This window comes from Mytilus galloprovincialis, chromosome 2 (assembly GCF_965363235.1).
Source record: "Mytilus galloprovincialis chromosome 2, xbMytGall1.hap1.1, whole genome shotgun sequence".
Taxonomy (NCBI): domain Eukaryota; kingdom Metazoa; phylum Mollusca; class Bivalvia; order Mytilida; family Mytilidae; genus Mytilus; species Mytilus galloprovincialis.
In genome coordinates this window covers 84935181-84954589 of record NC_134839.1, presented here as the reverse complement: position 1 = coordinate 84954589, position 19409 = coordinate 84935181, and the positions used below count along the sequence as shown (strand labels likewise).

The 19409-nt window shown below is 32.6% G+C and overlaps 1 long non-coding RNA gene across 1 annotated transcript; it reads right to left on the bottom strand.

Annotated features, from left to right (window-relative positions):
- Positions 1–408: 408 nt before the first annotated feature.
- On the bottom strand, positions 409–18906 carry LOC143064664 (uncharacterized). The gene is made up of 5 exons (XR_012975301.1): positions 18764–18906; positions 17182–17322; positions 15301–15468; positions 5960–6100; positions 409–2753 (listed from the first exon to the last, which is right to left on the bottom strand). It is a non-coding gene; the product is annotated as an uncharacterized LOC143064664 (long non-coding RNA).
- Positions 18907–19409: the final 503 nt, after the last annotated feature.

Below are 19409 nucleotides of genomic sequence, written 5' to 3'. Positions count from 1 at the left end.
CAAACAATTTGACAAAAAGCAATAATGTATTGCCATATGACCATTTCCATTGATGGGTTAAACTTGCATTAAGTCATGTTCAGACCCTTTTACAGAAAATAAAGGAATATGGAGTAAATGTGCACGAAACCTAATCGCACACAAAGTCAATGCATAAAAATACTAATGATCAATCATTTGGTCAAAGTTGCTGGAGGGTCTTCAACAATAAAAGAACCATTTATACCGTAAAACAGGGTCAAGTGTCCCTAGTATAACGGGGCTTTCTTGTGTGTGCTTTAGAAACTATGTCATTATTTCGGATCTACGTGTCCGGGATCGTAATCCATGTTGCCCGTTACATAGGGAACTAGTTATTGTAAAGTTTCTCCGTAAGCTCACTTAGTACTGTCTATATAACGAAGTCCATTTAATGTTCACATGTTTAATCATATATATATAATCTTTATATAACAGTACATGTATAATAAATATTCTTAATCATAATTTCCAATTAACGTTCGTACATACAACTTGGTACTTCAAGCTACTACTCTCATATCTGACCAATACATAAAGTTTCTCACAAGATCGAGCTATAAACATGTTCTTAATTTGTGTAAGGCATTTATTAATGGTCTTAGATTATTTGGATAAACTATTGCAGTTCAACTGTGCAACTAATGTATCGTATAAAGTGTCACATTAAACAAGATGAAAGGTCATTAAACTGATTAAGAACTGACCATCAAATCTTAGATGGAATTGATTACGCCACACTAGTGTCGACTTAAGCAGTACTAGTATTTAAAGCATAATACTGCACTGTTACTATATTTCAATCTAGTCATAAAAATATCACCAAAGTTTAAGCACAATACAAAACTAAAACAGACAGACAGATCCGGTATTAATGATTATGAGAATTACGAATTTTGCTTTGTCCTACATATCGGTCTTTTAATGTTGACCATAAAACCTTCAAGTCTTAAAATACAATAAATCTATGTTTTTGCTTTCAGACCAGAATATTGTCGAAAAAAAAGCTAAAAATTAATTGCAATTCAATGTCAGAAAGAGTCTGAGAAACGCTCAGAATGCACGTGTTTGCGTTAGTTTTCTCAGAGCTTCTGGGGCCAAATTTTTTCGCCTCGCTCCGCTCGCCGATATATTTTGCCTCACTATTTGAAGAGGCTAGTTACGGCCCTGGGTACAGGCATTTTCTTATAAAGAAAATGGTGGATTTAACCTGGTTTTATAGCTAGTTGTATAACAGTCGCATACAATTCCTTATATTGACAACGATGTGTGAACAAAACAGACACAATAACAAAATGACGGGATGTATAAGTACAGAGCCACGTCATATGCAAAAAAGAAACACAAAAGGCATATAGGCAAAGCGTAATAGCAAAAATGAAAGACAAGAATACAGAGATTATACTAGAACAATAACAAAATGACGGGATGTATAAGGACAGAGACACATCATATGTAACAAAGAATCACAAAAAGGCATAAAGACACAGCTAATTGACAAAAATGAAAGACAAGAATACAAAAATTATCATAGAACAATAACACAACAACAGGATGTATATGTAAATATCCACGTCAAATGGATACAACCAAAAGCAGACTAATCAGTTAAAGGAATATTCATAAAGACAAAAAAAAGAATAATAGAACACGTTATTAAGGTGATAAACAACATCAGTGCCCATAATCTATACTTCAAGACCATCGTATATTATTTGTGAAGTAGATACCGAATATTTATCAACAAGCTCCTTTCAACTGATTGTTATAGTTTGTTCTTATAATGTGCTGTTACGCCACTGCCTCAGGTTAGGATAAGGGTTATGAGCCATCTTACTCCGCTGCATTTTATATGTTCCTGTCCCAAGTCAGAAGCCTGTTATTAAGTGGTTATTGTTTGTTGCTATATACTAGAATCGTATTTATTGTTTTTGTTTACTGTTTTGTAGACGAGTCAGAGCTTATATACATAAAACTACTTAAGTTAAGATTTGTTACGAATGGAGGGGTTTGTCTACATGTCCTTCAATACATTGATATTACGATTGGATATCTTAACTTAAGGTGTTTTATGCATATCAGACCTGACCGATATTTATCTCATTTTAATTGTTTTGTGGTTTGTAACCCGAATTTGTGTTTTCACAATCGATTAATGACTTTTGAACACCGGTATACTACTGTTGCCTTTATTTATACTTGTCATTTTGAGCCTTTAATGGATTGCTTTTCGTCATGTGTTTTGCTTATTGTTGAAAGCCGCAAGACGACACATATCTCTAACTTCTACCTTATTTAGTTTCAAATGGAGATTGTCTCATTGGCACAATCATACCTTTATACAAAGTTAAGCTAAATCCGATAAGCAATCAGCGATCTATGTGATGCAATTCAAAATTGAACGCATTAAGACTACTATTCTTAAAGTATCCCGTTTGCAATTTTAAGGACAATTTACCTGTTATTGTTTTATCTAATATAATTAAATTTTATTTTTCATTTTTCAAATAAGTATACCAAAACATAAACGAAAACAGTACAGAAGATTAAAGGCAAATAATAATTAGATTTGTGAACTGAATTTGACTGACCAGCAGGCAAAATATTTGATTTACTATTGCAATAATCTTCTTGGCACGTCTGAGAACAAACAATTTGTTTTGAATCTGTTTTACAACCTCCTTCTACATACTTGATCTGACATCTTCTGAATAACGAAGTAATGGATTCGGTATCTGAAGAAAAAACAAATTGTTAAGTATATTTAAAATTTTACTGAATGAGATGTTAAAAGGAAGTGGAAGATCTGATGTTGGAAGCTAGCCATGCCTATAATTATGTCTGGTTCAGATGACTTAATAATTGCTTCCAGCAATTTACCTTTTTTTCTTAGACACTGGAAGTTGAGATTCGATAAAAGAGTCCGAATTTCCAGCGTTGCACATGTTTTATTTATCCAAGGTACAAGGGAAATAAATGTGTCCGAGACATTGATGACATTACCCTATGTTATAAATTTCTGGCAATATTTGTATACATGAGAGTGCCCACAAGGCAATTTTCCATGAAATGAGTTTCATAAAATCAAGCAAGATGTCACAAAAGAACGCTTATGATGCCATTTTCAATAATGTTTACAAGGGACAGAACACTTTATAAAAAAAAGTCGGCACTGTTTTCAAATTCGTCCAAGACATTACTGGTTATTAACTTATGTTATAAATTTCTTAAATATTGGCAACGATTCTACACGTGGGAGCGCTAAGAAGACCAGAAGGACGTACGGCCGCACGGTAATTATATATCCCCCGCAACGTGTTACAGGGGGGACATTAAGGTCATACGATACAGTTACATGGGAGTTTATGACGTTGCTAACGTAAATTGTTATTTTCGCGACGTCAAACTATGAGTTATCGGGAAAAGATTCAGTTTTCGACTGATTTTTATCAATCAAACTTATTTAACTTGAAAACGAGTTCATGTAATGTCATGTACCCCCTTTTTTTTAAATGTCATTTGATTTGATTACGCGAGAAGATTATGTGTGCCAATTTTCATGAAAACGTAAATAGTGCAATTTTTTTAAATTTGATAAATATACAGCAAAAAATGATGTTTTTTTCTACATTCATGAACTTTTGATAAATATGAGTTATCTCAGAATAAAAAAAGGATTTTTTTTAGGATGCTTAAAAAATACAGAAATTACAAATTATTTAACAAAAAACAGTTTGACAAAAAAAAGTTATGTCTTTCTTTCGAAAGGGAAAATACGGCCACAAATCCGAATTTTGAGCAAATATACAAAATTTTGACCTCATTTTACTAAAAAAAAGTAGCACATGAAGGTATATATTTTATTACATATTTGATTTAATCAGGTAAAAAATAGTCTATATGGAAATTTTTATCAAAATGTAAATACGGGATCAAAACTGTATCGTATTCCCTTAACGGTTTCTTGCTGGTTGGTTTATGTTTAGTTGGTGTTGGTGGTGATATAATGATCCGGCAGTGTATCGGTACTGAAATATGTTGAATTGAAAGATGGTGAGTTACATAATGCTTGATCCTGATGTTGACGTGATGGATGCATCTTGTATACTGTTCATCATCAATGATTGTTCTGAAATATTTTGTGTTGAGTCCCCGCTGTAATCTCTATTTGATTTTAAGTATATTTTTGTGTTTTGAACAAGATGGGCAAGTTCACATTCACGACGTTACAAATAGTATTTGCAAATCTGTTTGGTTACTAGTATTGGCTTATTTTATATGAACTGATTGCACGAATTAATGGCTGTATTTTTAAAATGTTATACTTTTATTCTATCATTATGTAAATAAACTCATCATAGATACCAGGATTAAATTTTGTATTTACGCCAGATGCGCTTTTCGACTATAAAAGACTCATGGGTTACGCTCGAATCCAAAAAAAAGTTATAAAAAGACCAAATAAAGTACGAAGTTGAAGAGCCTATATTAGTTCTATATAACTTATATTACCAATTTTTACCATATTTTTTTTAACATAAAAATAGAAATTTCAAATTATTTTATTTTGTTTTTAAATAACGTTTTAAAATACTGTAAACCAACTTATTTTCGCGACTTTCGCGAGGAGAAAAATAACGCGATTATAAATTGTCGCGAATAAGTAAATCGTTATTAATCTACATCAAGTAAATAAGAAAATCGCGAATTTTAAAAGGCGCGAAATGGACTAGAATTGGTAAAACGCGAAATAAAGTATCCACGAAAATAAGTTGGTTTACAGTAAGCAAATCATTGCCTGTTTATCGTTGTTAGTAAATATCAAATATCTCATCGTTTTGAAGGTTTATGTATACTTTTTTTTGGTTATGCAAAATCATTATTGTTCCAGCCTGTATAGGTTTGACAAAAGAACGAAAAGGTGTGGCTGTCTTTATAAATGTAGGAGACTTAATGGAAAGATCTACACACAGTGCCGAGAATGACTCTCATGTAATAAATTATACGAAAAAATTACAATCATTTCATTTTTATTCACTATTTTATGTTTGTTCCAGGTCTATACTTAAAAAGAGAGACACACAGACAAACAACAGTATACAAAACACAACATAGGAAACTAAAGACCGAGCAACACGAACCTTACCAAAAAATCTTCAGGTGTCTCAGGTGCCCCGGGAGGTTAAGCCGATCCGGTCTAATTCGATAGGTCACATTAGGGGTGAAGCTCGAATGATCATCATTAACTCTCAATTTAAGCATCCTTGAAATAAGTGAAAGACATGATAGTTCATACGTGTTTCTCGTTTCTCGTTTTTATATAGATTAGACCGTTGGTTTTCCCGTTTGAATGGTTTTACACTAGTAATTTTTGGGGCCCTTTATAGCTTGCTGTTCGGTGTGAGCGAAGGCTCCATGTTGAAGGTCGTACCTTGACCTATAATGATTTACTTTTATGAATTGTTATTTGGATGGAGAGTTGTCTCATTGGCACTCACACCACATCTTCCTATATCTATGAATTTGTATCCGTCATTTGATCTATCAATCAATAGTCCGTTGATTTAAAAGTTATTGTAACGAAATTATTTCGTAAACTACGGTATCAACTAGGTAACCATAACGGTAATAATATAGGGAAAGTGAATGGCACTAATCATTATGTTTTAAAGTAAACATTACAACTTAAAAGAACTTACTTTGGTATTAAAATTTCGAGTAAGGATGTAAGAAAGCTCGTAGGAGGTGCACAAATGTGTAACAATTGTATACGGCAGAAATGAAATATTATTTAAAAATCTCGTCCTATAGATAAAAATATATTTTTATAATTTCCCTGTAAAAAAAACGAAACCTAAACTATATTTCTTTCATCATGCTATTAAACATAAATCAAATAGATTTTTTATTGGGAAAAGATCATTACTTTAAATGTACTCACTTTTATCATACACTATGTTACTGTAGCAGAATCCAGTCGAACAATTCTTGGCAAATTTTTTATTAGTAGGATGGATACAACTTTCCATGGGAGAATCTGTAGAATGACTGCACTCGTAACAGTAGTTCCAGGTAGCAGAAGCTGGATAAATAAAGTATATATATATATATATATATATATATATAGATTGCCTAACAATGTAAATTTAACACACTACTAGTATTTAGTATGTAAATATAAGAATGTTTAAAATATTTACAAAATGATGAAAATAAACGCAATATTTCGCTAGACCAACTAGCTTTATCAAGCGTGCATCTATCCAGGTGAAATCGGATGTAGATGATAAGAAACTTTTGCAGCTCAACGTATGTGTTGCACTTAGCTGCCTTGAAAATAAGAAAATTTTGCAGCTCAATGTCTATGTTGAACTTGAATTTAGCTGCCTTGAAAATAAGAAAATTTTGCAGCTCAATGTATATGTTGCACTTGTATTTAGCTGCCTTGAAAATACATAATTGGTAGTTGAAGTAAGCAACGTCCATTGACCAATATTACGGGATAAAAAGGACGATGCTTTGTTTTAAATTATTCTTTATCTTTCCTGTATCTTTTCTCGTCTTTTTCGTTAAGACCATCAGGTTCTAAAGTGTGGAGTTGGTGGATCCAAAAGTTTTCTCTTCTCCTTCTCGCCGTGGTGTCCCACTCGGTGTTGACTTCTATAATTTGGAAAGTAACATTATCAAAAGGATGTTTCGTTAAACGAAGATGTCTTGTGAGAGGACAGTTTTTGTTGGTTTTGTACGATGAACGATGGTTATTGAGCCAAATGTTAAATTTGTCCATTGTTTTTCCCACATACTGAATGCCACAAGTGTCACATGTTAATATATAAATTGAGTTCTCCGTTTTACAGTTGGAATTAGAGTAGATGGTATAACTTTGTTTAGTAACGGAGCTGATGAAAGAACTGCTTGTGTTGGCAGCTTTACAACACAAACAATTCCTTCGACCACATTGTCTGTAGCAACCGGGCGATGGAGTAGGCTGCTTTGCTAATACAGATGTCACTAATTTGTCACGGATGTTTTTAGGTCTTCTGAAGGCCATGACTGGTGGTGATGAAAATACTTTTTTTAGATTTAAATCATTTTCTATAATTTTCCAATGCTTCTGAACAATGGATGACACATTTTTAAAATCAGGATGGTAAGTGAGTACAAGGGTGTTCTGTTAGCTGCTTTATTCTTATCTTTGTACTCAAGATACTCAGAAGTTCTTGGCGACTAGTTCTGTTTGCTCTTTAGAAAGCGCTATCAATGATGCTGTATTGTATCCTCGAACAACTAGATGTTTACGAAGTTGTCCAAGTCTAGCATTTTTCGTATTTTCAGTAGAGCATATTCTCTTGATTTGCAATGCCTGGCTGAATAGGATACCACGGGAGCAGTGTTTAGGATGGCAACTTTTAGGAGAAAGGAATTGATGTTTGTCCGTTTGTTTGGTATAAAGGTCCGTTATAATGGTTCCGTTCTTGATGTAACTCGTAGTATCGAGGAAGTTTATTTTCTCCATAGATGATTCATATGTAAATTTTATTGAATGGTGGAAAGAGTTACAGTGTTCTAGAAATTCATTAAGATGTTCTTGTGAATCTGTCCATTTGAAATCAATATCGTCAATGAATCGGAACCATGATAAGGGATGATATGGAGCACTAGCCAAGAGGCGTTTTTCAAGTTGGCCCATAAATATGTTGGCATATGACGGTGCCATTTTTGTGCCCATACTAGTACCGTCTATCTGGAGATAGTGTTTTTCATTGAAAGAGAAGTTGTTATTCTCCAGTACTAGTTTAAGAAGTGTAACAAGGCACTCAATAGGAGGATTTTTTTCACTACAAGTGTTCCATGCCTCTTCACACACTGCTATTCCTTCGTCTTGTGGAATGTTGGTATATAAAGAAGACACGTCCATGGATGCAAGTATAGTATTGCTTGGGAAAGGATTGAGGCTTTTCATTTTCTTTAGATAATCAGTTGTATCTTGAATGAATGAGGGTAGTTCTTTCACATGAGGTCTTAGATGATGGTCTACATATGCCAACATATTTATAGGCCAACTTTAAAAACGCCTCTTGGCTAGTGCTCCATATCAGCCCTTGTCATGGTTCCGATTCATTGACGATATTGATTTCAAATGGACAGATTCACAAGAACATCTTAATGAATTTCTAGAACACTGTAACTCTTTCCACCATTCAATAAAATTTACATATGAATCATCTATGGAGAAAATAAACTTCCTCGATACTACGAGTTACATCAAGAACGGAACCATTATAACGGACCTTCATACCAAACAAACGGACAAACATCAATTCCTTTCTCCTAAAAGTTGCCATCCTAAACACTGCTCCCGTGGTATCCTATTCAGCCAGGCATTGCAAATCAAGAGAATATGCTCTACTGAAAATACGAAAAATGCTAGACTTGGACAACTTCGTAAACATCTAGTTGTTCGAGGATACAATACAGCATCATTGATAGCGCTTTCTAAAGAGCAAACAGAACTAGTCGCCAAGAACTTCTGAGTATCTTGAGTACAAAGATAAGAATAAAGCAGCTAACAGAACACCCTTGTACTCACTTACCATCCTGATTTTAAAAATGTGTCATCCATTGTTCAGAAGCATTGGAAAATTATAGAAAATGATTTAAATCTAAAAAAAGTATTTTCATCACCACCAGTCGTGGCCTTCAGAAGACCTAAAAACATCCGTGACAAATTAGTGACATCTGTATTAGCAAAGCAGCCTACTCCATCGCCCGGTTGCTACAGACAATGTGGTCGAAGGAATTGTTTGTGTTGTAAAGCTGCCAACACAAGCAGTTCTTTCATCAGCTCCGTTACTAAACAAAATTATACCATCTACTCTAATTCCAACTGTAAAACGGAGAACTCAATTTATATATTAACATGTGACACTTGCGGCATTCAGTATGTGGGAGAAACAATGGACAAATTTAACATTCGGCTCAATAACCATCGTTCATCGTACAAAACCAACAAAAACTGTCCTCTCACAAGACATCTTCGTTCAACGAAACATCCTTTTGATAATGTTACTTTCCAAATTATAGAAGTCAACACCGAGTGGGACACCACGGCGAGAAGGAGAAGAGAAAACTTTTGGATCCACCAACTCCACACTTTAGAACCTGATGGTCTTAACGAAAAAGACGAGAAAAGATACAGGAAAGATAAAGAATAATTTAAAACAAAGCATCGTCCTTTTTATCCCGTAATATTGGTCAATGGACGTTGCTTACTTCAACTACCAATTATGTATTTTCAAGGCAGCTAAATCCAAGTGCAACATATACATTGAGCTGCAAAATTTTATTATTTTCAAGGCAGCTAAATTCAAGTTCAATATAGACATTGAGCTGCAAAATTTTCTTATTTTCAAGGCAGCTAAGTGCAACACATACGTTGAGCTGCAAAAGTTTCTTATCATCTACATCCGATTTCACCTGGATAGATGCACGCTTGATAAAGCTAGTTGGTCTAGCGAAATATTGCGTTTATTTTCATCATTTTGTAAATATTTTAAACATTCTTATATTTACATACTAAATGGTGTGTTAAATTTACATTGTTAGGCAATCTATAATTTTATTTGTGTAATTGAATTAATCTCTGTACTGATTAATCCACACTCCCATAGATTTGTGTGTCCTGTGCTGCTATTTATAGGCACTTATATATATATATATAAAAACTTAACTTAATATTTTATATCAAATCAAATGTAGCTATACATGTATAATAATGTTTTAAAATGACAGTGCTTCGTAAGCCTATAAGGCTGGCTGAAAATAACAATGTTCATATCATATGTATTATATAATGGCAATTCAGGTTGCACTTTAATAAATTATTTATTCATTCATTCATATATATATAAACGCCTAAAAAGTGTACACAACAACACCAATAACAAAAAAAGGAACTATAAATGTAATTATTTATAAATATTTCGGATAACAGATATCCTTCATCAGTAAATATGATTGTGATGTTGAATGAATCATATACCAGTCTACTTAGATAAAACTATAACAATCTTGAAGTTTATACAATAAAAAAGTCAAACCGAACATCAGGTAAGACGCTTGCACAATTCTAAATATTTGTTAAACACGACATAGGTTATATGACTTATTACAACAGAGTTCAAATATATGCTTTAAATAAAATTAATAATGTGCGATATGAACTAGCACAATTCTAAAGCGTTAACGGTGACGACAGTTATGATGTTACAAGAACGATTGCGTCAATAAGAATTCCAAATAAACAGCACTGAACGATCTAAATTTGTAAATATTTCAAATTTGACAACGGTAGAGTAGTTACAACAGAGTCTGCATATTTAAACATCGAAACGGCCGTTATATATATATATAAGTACGTCTGAACCAGTGACAACTCTACAACAGATTTATCCATCGGATCACCAGCAGTGATGGTGATACATGGCTGTGTACATTCTGTTTATACAACTCGTCTATACATCAACCCAACAATGTTAGATCTGTAAATTTGCTTTCGCATTTTTTTTGTTCTTTCCTCGCTGGGATTCGAACTCATGCTACTGAGATATCATGACACCAAATCGCCTGCACTGTATCCGACGCTAGATAAAAACTGACGAGGAAAGGTAACCACCGGCCACCGGAAGCTTTATTTTAGTGAAGCCAAAGTGGTCGAGTGGTCTAGGGTGTCGGATACAGTGGATGCATGTTTTTGTATCATAAATGTCAAAGGATGGCAAAACTGAAATTTTGATGAACGAACTTCGAGCTAACAAATAAATTGATCCCCCCCCCCCCCCAAAAAAAAAGAGTTCTATGTGATGTAAGGGTCTTTTTAACTAATTAATCTGGAAAATTAGTTCATTTGATGCCAAATTTTGAAGATGAAAATTTGGCAATATTCAGACAACAATCGAAAAATCAAAGAGATCAATGAAGCTATATTGTTTAATTTCACATTCAGATATATTGATGATATTTTTTCCATTGACAATCCCTTTTTTAATTGGGTTACATTTATATATCTACCAGAACTAGAAACTGAAGAAACAACAGACACGGCATTAATCGCCTCATTTCTAGACTCACATCTCAAATTTAACATAAGCGGTCATCTGAGTTCCAGAATCTATTACAAACGAGACGATTTTAAATTTTAAATTATAAATGTTTCCCACCTTACCATCAATATACCAACTTCACCTGCATATGGGATATACATTTTCTAACTTATTCGGTATTACAGTGCTTGCAGCTATTACTAGTTTTCATTTAAACGATATATAGTGATTAGAATTATAACACAAAATTGACTGCTGTACCCCAATTCTCTACACTTTCATCTATAATTTTCGTGTTTATTATTTTGCTCACTCATTGTTTTCCATATATCTATGAGACTGTCATACAAGTGAGAGGTTTAGCTAGCTATTAAACCAGGTTAAATCCACAGTTTTCTACCTAAGGAAACGCCTTTACCAAGTCAGGAGTTTGTTGGTTTTTATTTTGCTACTGATCTTGATGCAGTGAGTGAAGAAAGAGAGATCGATAATACCCCATGCAAAATGAAAAAAAAAAGTATGCCAAGATGCGCGCTTTAATTTAGACAACAGAAATAGCTTAGCTTTATTTGGAAAAACATAGGTTTTCCTAAATCAATATCTTATTTTATGTCTTTGAGCTTAACACATTAATAAACGAAAATACCTGTTTTCCCTAAATGGATTCCTGTATAAACCAAATTACCTTGCAAAACGTAAAAAAAAAACCATCAAATGACATTTTGACAATCTATTGAATTTATGCTTATTGTAAATGTATTTTTGATATTGTGCTGAAAGATTAAGTAATGATGAAAATTCCAAGTTACTACAGTGATAAATAAGTATTAAATGTGGAGGTGAAGATAATTTACATATCCATGTCTACATCTATGTTCTGAGTCTGTAGTTATCAGCGGTTAATAAATACACAACAGAAGTATTCAATTAAAAAATGTTGTGATAGTAACGGTTATAGTCTGCTTTTAGACACATGATGTATCTTTAATGTATTGGACCAAAATGCTTCGATCCCGAGACTTAAAACAGTAAAAAATACACACATTACTTAAAACCTTTACACATTCTTCATAAATACAAAGATTGTGTTTGGAAGTTTGACCGCACCTGTAGAAAAATTATTACGTTGGAGGATAAAACCCCGATTTTGTACAGAGATTTGTAAACGAGCTCATGAATTCAGTTCAATCAGGGTAAACGTATCGTTACCTTAGATAAGTTTAAAAGGTTACCAGTTGAACACCCTAGCTAGATCTTTGAATATTGCTTTTATCGGTATAAATTATGAATTTGCTATCAACGAATTAAACCCCAACTAAATATTATCGCGATACATTCACAGTCCTACAATACTATCGATACCTATATTTTGGTATTGCACAAGCTCATGTTTATCTCATTTATGGACATTTTAGTCATAAATACATAGTTTTTTTTAAAGTTGTTAATGATTAAGATTTTATCAACTGCTTTTTATAGTTGCCTTGTTACATCACTATTAAATTTTAGGGGATGGATAGGTATCCGCTAGCATGTTTAAACTGGCCAAAATATGTGCGTTCCTGTGACAAATTAAGAGTCTGGGGCCTGGTTTTCGAAAGTACCATAAGATATGTCATAAGATATATCTTAGGACATATTTTATGATCATCTTATGACTATCATATGATATGTCATAGGATGTAAATCAAAGCTGTCTTAAGAGAGGCATAGCTATGATGCTCTTATGAGTGTCATAAGTGAACATTATTTTATATTATTTTGAAAAATGATTAGAAAGTGATTAATATAAAAATTAAAATGAAAAGTATGAACATATCAATTATTACAATTCTTAATATTTACAAATATTTTATATTTTTCATAATAATGAACATGAAATTTTATACAAAAAGGAATTGAAATATGCGTTGATAATTTGTTTAAATTAAGTTTATATAATAAATCTTGAACTTCGCTTTCGTGTATTATCATACATGCATTTTTATTTAACTGTGAATGCTTGTTAGATTCGGTACATCGAGTACCCGCTTAACGAAATGCCCGTGCACATACGTTAAGTACTATTAACTATACTATGATTAATATGTATATTTATTATACAAAACCATGAGTTAGAAAAGAATTCCAAATTGTAGGCCACAGGAGATTCAACTATTAATTCACGTAGTTGAGAAAAATAAAATCTTTACTATTTAGCTAACTGAGAAACACAACAAATATTTTTATTGCAATCAATATGAAATTATAGATTAAAAGTAATTAAAATTTTAGTTGACAATTATAAGACAATCATAAGTCATGTCGCGAGGGGTCTTAAGTTTACGACAAAAGTTATGACAAATCGTAACTTGGGACACTTTCGAAAACATATCTTACGACTATGACATGTCCTAAGACCATCATAAGACATGTCTTAGTCATATGATACTTTCGAAAACCAGGCCCCTGTATTTCAGTGGTTGTCACGAAGCAATGAATGTGTTTTTCAATTTGATAGATGCTTTTGATGAGATTGTAACACAGTGTTGACTGCTGTACCCATATTTTGACTTTTGTTTATTATGTCGCTTTTGTTCATGCATCGTTGCAAATATAACGGAATATGATGCGACTGTCATATAAGTGAGAGGTTTAGCGCTATAAAACCAGGTTCAATCCACCATTTTCTACATTTAAAAATGCCTGTACCAATCCAGGAATATGACAGTTGTTGTCCATTCGTTTGATGTGTTTTGTCATTTGATTTTGCCATTTGATTAGGGACTTTACGATTGAATTTTCCTCGGAGTTCAGTATTTTTTTTATTTTATTTTTTGCTTTTGTATATAATATTTATTATTTTTCGTTAATTGATTTGTACATGAATTAGGGCATTAATATTCTTGCTTGATTTGTTTTACAATTGTTATTTAGAGGGCTTGTATAGAATTCTATGCGATACGGTGTTCTACTTATTGTTAAAGGTCTTAAGGTGACCTAAAGTTGCTTATTTTTACGTCATTTGGTATATTGTGGATTAATGGGAAGGGCCGAATATGGCCCAAATTTCAGGTTCATCTGATGAAAAATATTGGACACTTTTTAAACACTTACGTGTCTACCTCATTCGATTCAATTTGTTTATATTAAAGATTTGAAGTGATTTAGAAAACAAAGACGCTCAAATTGAAGCTTAACTATGAAAATTCTTAGATAAGTTTAAAAGGTTACCAGTTGAACACCCATGCTAGATCTTTGAATATTGCTTTTATCGGTATAAATTATGAATTTGCTATCAACAAATTAAATCCCAACTAAATATTATCGCGATACATTCACAGTCCTACAATACATTCTTCATGTTTATCTCATTTATGGACATTTTAGTCATAAATACATAGTTTTTTTTTAAAGTTGTTAATGATTAAGATTTTATCAACTGCTTTTTAAAGTTGCCTTGTTACATCACTGTTAAATTTAAGGGGATGGATAGGCGTCCGCTAGCATGTTTAAACTTGCCAAAATATGTGCGTTCCTGTCACAAGTCTATCAAATTTCCATAATATGTACCTTTTCAGATGGTTTTTGTCAAAAATGAAAGTGGCCGCATCCGGGCTAACTCTCAACTTTTATGTATGTTATGTATGATAATCAAATACAACTTACATTACATTTAAATATTAAGAATTAACACAAATGGGATCACTTCCATTTAAGTCAGAAACCGTTTTATCTTTAACTCAAATGCTAAAATTGTGAAGATTTTAGTAATTTAGTGTGACTTAATGATGCTGGTACCCGCTATTTGTGCATTGTATTGTCAAAAACAACCAATATTCATGTAACAGAAGTATTTCTCCTTTCAATAAATAGTTTAAAGTTTTTGTAAAACTGCCATTTATTGGGGCCAAAAAAGGGTCTTACTGGACCTTCTCCTTTTTTCATTGGCAATCATACTACATCTTTTTATAAAAAAAAAAATAAAGCTAAATCGGACTTACAATAACCTATAGTTGCTAACTTCTATGTCATTTGATCTCTGGTAGTGAGTTGTCTCATTGGCAATTATACCTCATCTTCTTGTTTTTATAAGCAGTCGGTGAACTGTTCTGAGAAGTTTATTGTTCGGAAGAAATTACTCAGAACACATTAAGACTATTATTTGCAAGATATCACATTGTTGGCAAGTTTAAATTACCTGGTTTATCCTGCGTGTAACCTGTATTTGACAAAAGATTGGTTTTACTATTGCAATAATTTTCTTGGCACGTCCGAGAACAAACAATTTGTTTTGAATCTGTATCACATCTTCCTTCTACATGCTTGTTCATACATCTTCTAAGCATCGAAGTAATGGATTTGTTTTCTAAAAATAAAATGTTTTCATGTTTGAGGTAACCATTCTATCAAAGACACATAGGTTTCACACAATATGTATTGAATATTTTACTGAATAAGATACAACAAGAAAGTTACAGATACAAAGGGGACACTAAAAACTCATGAATCAAGAGAAACCGAAAACATTGCCAAAAATTAAAAGACTACGAAAAGACAAACAAGTTCACAAAAAAATCAAAATACTGAACAACTCGAACTCTATCATCTTCGGGATGATTTCGTGTGCTCTGGAAGTGTAGGTAGATACTTCTTCTACCGTCATGTTGATGTAGTAAGTACACATTCCGTGATTAGTCTCATTTAGTTTAGGTTATAAGTTGACCAATTACTTTCTTTACTTTCTTAAAATCTTATGTTATGAGTACATTTTTCGATGTTGTTCTTTTTTCATATTTGAATGACATGCCAAAATACAATTTTTAAACATTATTCTTTACATATATCTTTTTTCATATCATAAAAATGAGTCCCTCGGATACAGAAAATCACCAACTTACATCCGTCGCATGCATGGTAAACATTTCCGAATTTAATAAGTTTTATCAAAATAAGCATTTATCTTTAGCATTTTTACTGTTCTTTTTTTATTAATCGTTTAGAAATGTATTATTCATATTATCAATTTTTACATTTTTTCATTTGATTTTACATTAAAGATTTTTCTTTTTTTATATATATTTCATGTTTTCTTTTTTTTTTTTCATTTATCAAGATAGTCATATTATTGCATGTCTATTTTTTGTGAGAGTATGTATCAAGTTGCAAATAATTAATGAGCGCATTTCTTGAATGTTTCTGTAGAGGAGTTTTGGGTTTTGCCAGAAATTAGTTGAATCTGTCTTTTATGGTTAGACAATAGAAATAAAATGTTTTTATTGCTTTGGAGTTGACTGTAATAGTCTTTATAAGGAGATGTTGCCATACATTGACAATGGTGGAATAAATTATACGAAGGAATGGCAATGTCAGCATTTACAAATTGTTATGCCCCACCTACAATAGTAGAGGGGCATTATGTTTTCTGGTCTGTGCGTCCGTTCGTCCGTTCGTTCGTTCGTCCGTCCGTTCGTTCGTTCGTCGTATCGTTCGTTCGTCCGTCTGTCCGTCCGTCCGTCTGTCCCGCTTCAGGTTAAAGTTTTTGGTCAAGGTAGTTTTTGATGAAGTTGAAGTCCAATCGACTTGAAACTTAGTACACATGTTCCCTATGATATAATCTTTCTAATTTTAATGCCAAATTAGAGTTTTTACCCCAATTTCACGGTCCACTGAACATAGAAAATGAAAGTGCGAGTGGCCATTCGTGTATTGGGGACACATTCTTGTTTTTATTTGTCATGGGTCTTCACTTCAGATGACTGTCTCGAAAGATCAGCATTAAGCATAATTGAAATAATTGATAGAAATGAATTCGCATCGCATCCGTCATTTAATATATCCAACGGCCAAGAGTCTGTTTCAACTGAATAATTGTTATGAAAATTATTTCGTAGATCATGGTATCTATAGGGCATACGATATCATCTCAATAAGAAACTAGGGAAAGTAAATAGCACTTTTCATTTTTTTTGTAAGTAATCTAAAAAAAAAAAAAAACACCTAAAAAACCTAAATTATTTCTCCTTGATTGAACACTTTACTAAATGGGTGTGTTTTCATTACTTTAAATGTACTCACTTACTTTTATCATACACTATGTTACTATAGCAATATCCAGCTGAACAATTCTTAGCCGAATTTCTATCAGTAGGATGGATACAGCTTTCCACGGGCCAGTTTGTAGAATGACTGCACTCATAACAGTAATGCCAGGTTGCAGAAGCTTGATAAAATAAGTTTTCGAATCATTATAAGTTGTAACATCATGCTGGAACATTCACGTAAAAAAAAATAATAGAGAATACCAAGTAAAAGAAATTGTATGTACCATTGGAGCGATCATTGCTATATGGCTGTTTAGTAGTTGGTGATTATTGTCACTTTTAATGCTATGGACTCTATCTGGGTGGTATTTTGTTATTAGTGGAAGAAGCCAGAGAAAACCACCGACCATAGGCATACTGAATGTTTTACGGAGGGGACCAACCTATGTAGGTTTAGATCTGGAAATCATCGGTTACCTATAGAAAGCGGTAGATGGCATTGAATTATTAGACAGGAAAGGTACTGTGTATTTTGTAACTCTCAAGAGATAGGTGATGAATTTCACTATATTCTAAACTGTACAGCTCTAACAAAGTAGAAGAGCTTTGCTTAAACCTTACTATGTAAACCGAGTAAATGTTTTGAAATTCAGCACTTTATTTATTTAATAAAATATTCAAATTTGTAAATTAATTAGAATTATCAATATAGAAGTTTGTTCTCCAGGTTGATCATCAATCTCTCATTCTTGTTGCTCGTTTTGTGCAAACTTGTCATGCGCAAAATCTGTATGCTATTATATGTAAAAATATCTTTCTTTGTACCATTAACTTGGTTTTATAAGAAATCTGAATCTGAAATTTTATAAAAAGTGGGAATAGTAGGAATGAACCAGTCTGTGCATTCCGCTCGTTCGTCCTTCTGTTCGTCTTACCCGCTTCAGGTTAAAATTTTTGTTCAAGGTAGTTTTTGATGAAGTTGAAGTTGAAGTTCAATAAACTTAAAATTCAGTACATACGTGCCCTATGATATGATCTTTTTAATTTTAATGCCAAACTGGAGATTTGACCCAAATTTCACGACCCACTAAACATAGAAAAATGATATAGCGAAAAAAAAATCTATTTCAGAGTTTTCACTATATCATATACATGTACGCCCTTTGTAAATTTAGAGAAGGAAGTCACGATTGCATGTCGAAACCGGAAGATGGCGCAATTTGCCAAGCAACTAAGGGTGTGCTCTCTCTGTGACTCGATTGATATCTTGACAACGGTGACAAATATTCTTTTATTGTAATGCAGTTATTTTTTGATAATCATAGAAAAATATGTTTTCCAAATTTTGTCATCACAATATATGTAAACATTTACCAATCTGAACAAGTTTTTCCGTCAAACGATGCCATCAAAACATCCAAGAGAAGGTCGTTCCCCCGTGTTCGAAACTTTATATTGTTTAATATATATTTAATTCATACATGCAATACGTATTTGTAAATTGTCGTTATGCATTTGTTCTCTTTAAATGTTGTTTTATACGAATAAAGTATTCATTCATTCCGAACTTTTATTTTTTCTTAAATGAAACTTGTTATCCTTTTCATTAATAATACTTACAATAGAAAGCAAATCCAAGAAAAATAAATATACCGAAATTAAATACAACACTATACTTGTCCATTATTATTTCACTAGTTAGTTCACTATAAAACGCCTATGTCTCACAATCCTCAGTCGTTTAGACACTGACCTGATGTTAGTAAAGTGAAAGGTAATTTTGTACTAAACGAAAGTCAACAAAAGTAATGTATTTGTTATTCTTTTTTCTTCAAATTTATCTTTTGCTTAACCTCCGGAATTTAATCATTATCCAATAGGTAGGTTTAACGTGGGCCGACCGGGATTAAAAAGGCATGACAGTCAATTACATAGAGCCGGACGAGGCAATTACTTCCTCAAATTTTCTGATAAAAACATTAGAAAAAACTTTTTTTTTGGGGCCAGGAAAAAATTATATGTTTTATCCGCAGCAACATCAAAAGACATCACCAGAAAGAAGTTTCACCAAGATAAAGCAGTAAACGTTTGTTAAAATTTGAAATATTTTATCAACGCTTTGATCACTAAGTTTCATATGGGCACTTTTTGTTGTGTGCTTTTGATTCCATAATAATTATTCATTTTCTACAAAAGAAATAGAGCTGATGAAAAAGAGAGACGAAATGGTAAACTCACCAAAAAAAAAACTGAACTCCGAGGAAAA